The sequence below is a fragment of the Nicotiana attenuata genome, unplaced genomic scaffold (assembly GCF_001879085.1).
Source record: "Nicotiana attenuata strain UT unplaced genomic scaffold, NIATTr2, whole genome shotgun sequence".
Taxonomy (NCBI): Eukaryota; Viridiplantae; Streptophyta; class Magnoliopsida; order Solanales; family Solanaceae; genus Nicotiana; species Nicotiana attenuata.
The window spans coordinates 170905-177168 of NW_017672186.1; the positions used below are offsets into that span (position 1 = coordinate 170905).

The 6264-nt window shown below is 34.7% G+C and overlaps 1 long non-coding RNA gene across 1 annotated transcript; it reads right to left on the reverse strand.

The window, feature by feature from the left end:
* Positions 1-3260: 3260 nt before the first annotated feature.
* LOC109212222 lies at positions 3261-6057 on the reverse strand. Its single transcript, XR_002065828.1, has 4 exons — positions 5922-6057; positions 4734-5026; positions 4539-4622; positions 3261-3752 (listed from the first exon to the last, which is right to left on the reverse strand). It is a non-coding gene; the product is annotated as an uncharacterized LOC109212222 (long non-coding RNA).
* Positions 6058-6264: the final 207 nt, after the last annotated feature.

Sequence of the window (6264 nt, forward strand, 5' to 3'; positions counted from 1 at the left end):
ACGAAGATATTGCCCCTTATTGCCATTAGTAGGTAACATTATCCAGATGAAAAGCCATCCAATAAAAACTAAAAGCAAAACAATTTTCCACACAAATCTGCTCTCCATCTTTGCCTAAACTGTGATCGTTTCTTGAATATAGTTGAATTACTACTATCTTGATTGTTGATGCATATACATATCCATGTGATGAGATTACCTTATAAAGAGATGTTGTAGCGTTTAATTTTTATGATTATTGATGTTACCTACTAATTCCCTTGCGTAGACTTCCCAAGTACGGGTACTATCTCAGTTTTTTTAATAGACTTTTTTTAGGTCTTTAGCAGTTTTTTAAATGCGCCTATAAGATTTCTTTGCCTTTCAATAAACAGAAAGAGTCATTTTACCTCTTTTGCCGATGAAGGTAATTAAAAAAGATTTTAAGTTATATGTAATGTGTCAATACACCATTAGGTCATATTTATCTGTTGGAGTACGTACCTGCATTTTGAAAAGGTTTATCGGTAGATGTCCTTAAAGTGACGTGATAGTATTAAAAATTCTTTACACTGACCTACGATGTACAAACGTTATATTCAAGAAAAATATACTCATTTTGTCTCAATTTCTATGAAGGAACGAATGTGAAAGGAACTTAATTTTCAGTGTGAATTAGCGCGTATAGATTCTTAAAGTTTCTTAAATTTTTTTTATTTATATTTGAAAAATACAAAAATTTATTATAAGTCAACTAGTTAACCAGTACTAGTAATAACTTGGAACGACGGATAAGTTGACCACAGGCATAGCAAATAGGAAAGGATGCATCGATTCAAAAGATAATTTAATTAAAAGATTTCCTTTTATTTAAAGAAATCGGATGAATGAAAAATTCCAAGTTCAATGGTACTAGCACTGCAAGTACAGTTGACTAACTAGACATAGAGTTGCAGTACACAAATCAAGTAGTACATTCAAGGGTTGGCAATCTGATGGATTTCATTTATGTACTACTGGATATATAAACTATATATATGATTGGTCTTTGTAATTGTTTAAACAGGTATCGCCGGTGAATTTCTTTTCGTAAAAAGAAAAAATAGCAAATGTGTAATACATTTAAGAATGTGAATAGAAAGTATTTGAGTTTTGAATTGAGTGAATCTAAAAAACATGAACAAAAAGAGTAATAATACTCTTTGTTACATAGTATTTATTCTAAATATGTAACATGCCACCTTACATTCTTTTTCCAAACGCGCAAAAAGTTTTATAATTGCAATATAGATAAATTTCTGTAGTAAAATGTTTATATATGCAGAAAGTGGCTACCTGAGGTTGTATCTTAGCTTCTGGGAGAAAAAGTCAACAATATATTACTACGTATCTATTCCATGTCACGACGAACTAGACAGCTAAATAGAGGAGGATCCAGTGAATTTGTGGACAGAGGTTCCGGATCAAGATTTCATGCCACACTAAATCGCCCTTGATACCTAGTTTGCTAATGGGTTGGTGCAATCACTTCCCTAAGATACAACACTATGTTTTAAAAGGTGTTTCGGGGCGAGCCCCAGGGAGAGGCACCCAGCAATTCGGGTGGCGACATCGCTCGTGGCAGCTGAAGGCTTTTGGAAACGGAACGGCGGAGCGTCGTGCAAGTAGTGCCGCAAGGTGCCTTGCGCATGGGGCGAAGCTCATTACATTGTCAATTGCCATCGGTTGTTGTGGGCTGTGTTCGTGCCTTTAACTTGTGGCGCCTTCTTCGTTTCTACGCTCCAACCCCCTATTCGTGCTTGGCGGGGCTTGTCAATGTTATTTTCGTATTTATTTGCACAGCTCGGAGTTTTTTTCCTTTAATTAGGTATTACTGGATTGATGCAACTTGTTTACAGGTTAATTCCTATATGTTGTTAGGGGAATTCAACTAGCACAAGGACAATCATTTTCAATGACTGCAGTCAAGTACATCAAACATGTTTAAGATTTTGCAATGTCAAAGATATCAAGTGGCCGGGGAGAGGGATTAGCTCGAAGATCAGAATGAGAACCAAGAAACCATTTATGAAACAGGTTTTTCCTAGGTGGCTGAATCCTGTTTTGACATTAAAGGTTTCTGTGATTCAATGTCAATACTACCTCATGTTACGTAAACACAATTAAGAGAGTTTGCTGGTGAAGAATCTAGAACTAACAAATATTGTTAAAATACAATAATTTTTGGTATGTCCACAATCAGAATTTGGGAGAGTTTGAGGAGCTTGGGGTGGTAGGGGGTACTTTGGGAAAACTGTATAGTACCACATGGTAACCCTTTCCCCAACTTATGACACGTCAAAGTTGGCGGCACTAATTCCCCAAACTGAACGTGGATGTCTTGCCATTCCCCAGCTTCTTCCTTCAGATTTTCATAATTGTCTAACTCCTCTCCCAATTTTTTCTCTTTTTGTTTTCTTATTTTTCTAATTTTTGAACTCGCTGCTGCGTAAAAGTTGTTTAAATTGTTGGTCCACAATTTTCTGTGTTTGTCTGCCAAAAAATTGCGATTGATTGTGGACTCCGAAAAACAGGGCACGCCTGCAAAGGGATAGGTTCTTTACCAAGATATTTCTGTTCTTTATTAAGTTTATAAAATAGGTTATTCTCCAAGGTTTGCATGTTCTTCGTTTAGTTTAAAAAAGATGGCCATAAGGTGCTTGCTCATTTGCCAGAATGAGTTATTCCACTATGTGATTGTTCCTACACTACGATATTGAATCTATCTGACTGAAAGCTACTCATTCATAATAATGGTACAAATTAAAATCATTGGTTGTGAAAGGCATTAGCTTTAGACGAACTGAGCAGAATTATGCGATGACAAAACTCATTGCTGTCATCTTTCATGGAGTTAGATGATATTAAAAAAAAAAAGTTGGGCCAGATTGGTTGAGTTAAATTTTAATGGTGAATTTTCCATATTGCTGTTCTAAAAATGGAAGTTTTGGCGCATATTCAAGTCACAACACAAGGAGGAGTCATAACGTTAAAGTAATGATTCAAATCATCACCAGAGTATAGAATTAAAAATATGTAAATGTACCTTGTAAATCAACTTTTTTTCATATATCATATTTTCATTTTGGTAAACTTATACATTTTGGTTATGATTAGTGTTGACACAGGTCATTATGTAAATGAGCTTTTTGAATAAGATGTTTCACTATATATATATAGCAGCTTCTGTATGGAAATTTGCAGGGCATGTGAAGATGTAGGTTACGGAAACTGAATCCAGAAAAGTAAACCAGTAGTAAGTTCATCATTAAAATTTAACTCAACCAATCTGCCCCAACTTTTTTTTAGCATCATCTAACTCCATGAAAGATGGCCGCAATCAATTTTGTCATCGCATAATTCTGCCCAGTTCTGGTTGTCCTTTGGGTGGAATACAACTTTACATTCTGCCCCAACAACTATAGTTGACAGAATGCCGTATTTTTTAGTGGCCAACCACACATTATTCAGATTCATCTTCTTTTAGTATACAAATTAAATAGATGAAGTAGAATCACCAAAATTTCGTGTGATTTCTACTCCGAATTCTAAAAGCAACTAAGTTTTCAAATAATAGGAAGAATAGAGCTTAATCATTACACTAGGCAAAATAAAGAATAGAAAGTCCAACATATTACACTGAGTTCCAAATAACAGATGAAAAGGAAGAAAATTTGAATATCTGCTTCAAGTAGCAGTTGTTTCTTTTCAATAGTCTGTAAACATATATGTACCTGCGAAGTTAACATTATTTAACATGTGTTATGGAAATTGTAGTAATAATGAGCTTGAACACCGCCTTTACTACTTTATACTTCATTTATTTAACTTCTCTTGGGCAGTTATGATATTGCAGCTATGGGATTGATAAATTTATAGTGAAACCTCTATGAGTACAGACAACAAGGACTTGCAAAAATAACCCTATATATAATTTTTAATTGATCTCGCTGAAATTATAACTAACATATCAAATCAGAATAGAGAACCAGTCTATCCTTCCAACATACCAAATACAAGTTACCAAATTGCATAACTCAAATGCCAAAATGCTATTATTTTTTTGCTCTTTCTTGCATCGAAAATTTAGGCAGAGCTTCTACATCCCCCCTCCCCCCTTTCCCCCAAGATTGAAACTTTATAGAGTCCTCTAAAAAGCAAAATTCATGAGAAAAGAACATCTCAAAACAATAGAAGCAACATTTTAGGCCTTTGAATCTTAAAATTAGACAACGATAGCATTCCAATTGACAATTTTTGAACCGTATAAATTAACCCAATTTCAACTATAATGATCTAAAAATGCTCATGAACCATTCAACTCAATTCCAACAAAGAACTGGAACTTTCCTCTGTAAAGATTTCACATAGCAAAAGAAAAGACTTTTATTAGTTTAAACAACAAATCCACGTTGGCATCTCAAGATTTAGCATAAAAACGTATAGTACAAACTTTTCTACAAATCCCAAGCATATTGTATTTTAGTATTAGTTAGAAAGATATATAATTTTGGGCCTACCTTTTTCAAAAACATGAAAAGGAAGAAGCATATCTTTCTCCCTGTCATATGCATCCAATGAAGAAAAACTTCCCCGCACAGTAACTACATGGTAAGAATTAATGGTCATGATACATAGGGATAGCACATGTATAATCATTGTGTATGTATATACTAAAAAGGCAAGAAAAGAAATAACAGATTTCATTTTTTAACCTGTTTCTGAAGTTGGAAAAGCTACTCCAATATTAACATCATGTTGTATGTGAGATATCGTTCCATCAAGATTCACATGATTTGCATTTGCGAGAAGCCGATTAGTTGTTGCCTATCGACATTTGAGGCGGCGTTGCAACAACTTTTCGTCTTTCTGAGTCATTGCTAAAAAGTTATCTATTTTATGGTGTTTAGTATTTTTATCACGAGCTTCGTTTACTGAGTGAAATTCTTTTTTTATTGTCGATGATCCATTAATGTGCCTTTTCGAAGGCGTCGGCACTCCAGGCATCCTGCACGTCAATGTGAGACCTTGTAAATATATTGTTTTATCAAATAACAAGAGAAACTCATGAAGGAACAATTCAGAATATCTGCACAATGAATATCTCTGGAGTAACTCATGTCGCACAAAAATAGAATAAGATATCAAAATACGAAGAAAGAAAGAGCGTAAACTGAGACACCAACATATAAAAAACCACCAAATTCAGAAAGATGGTCATCTAATCAGCTACTCTAATCAACAGAAAACAATGGATAAAACTCAAATGAAGAAAGCACCACAAATCAAAATATATTAGCCGTTTCTAGCTTTGCAAGAAAGTACTTAGAGGAGACTCAGTAAAAATAAAAATTAGTTACTACTTGTTCCTTTAATTTTGCACAACTAAACAAAAATTCAAGTGTTCAGCTTCGTACACTCTTTTAAGAGTTCTCTATGTCCTTTTAGTGTTGGACTCCTTCGAATTTTCTGTTCGCCAAGGTCAATTCCACGTCGTACCCGAAAGAAAAAAATAGTAGACCAACTTCTTTACCTAGTTGAAACAATACTAATCTAGTAGAACTTGCCACGGGAAAACGAACTTTAAAACAGAAAATCTAGGTATGTGCAAATAATAAATTCAATTTCGTTTTCGCAACCACAGTAGGAAAAAGGAAAAGTTAACTAAATTCAGAAGTAAACCAGCCAAAACTATGCAAACAGCTCCGAAATCCCAGGTAAAGTCATCTCAGAAAATTTAATTCTGGTGATTGTGAAGTATATACAAAAGAGAGAAACCATCGACCAACTGTTTTACCCCAATTATACAGTTTAATCGAATAGGACCTGTGATGAGATAATAATTTAAAACTAACAGAAGGTCAGAAAATCAAAGAAGAGAGAAGAGCGCAAAAGTAACTCACCGGATAGCTCCACAGACGATGCAATGAAATCTAACAGTGCCAGAGGGGAGACCAACGAAAGCAGGAGGAATTTGGGGAATTTTGACACAGCGCACAGGGGAACCGCCTGTGAAGATGGGAATTGCCTTAGCTAAAATGCGGTGTTGTAAGCACGTGTCAAAACCTGGAGCAGACGCGTACATGTACCTTGGTTACAAAAGCAAAAATAGTGACTTCTGTGTCATGAACACAAAGTTGAATAATTTTTACGTACCAAAAAAATTGACTTTTGGGTAAAAGTTCAATGACCATGGATAAAATTAACTCAAAAAACACAAAGTTGAAGAATTTTTACGTACCAAAA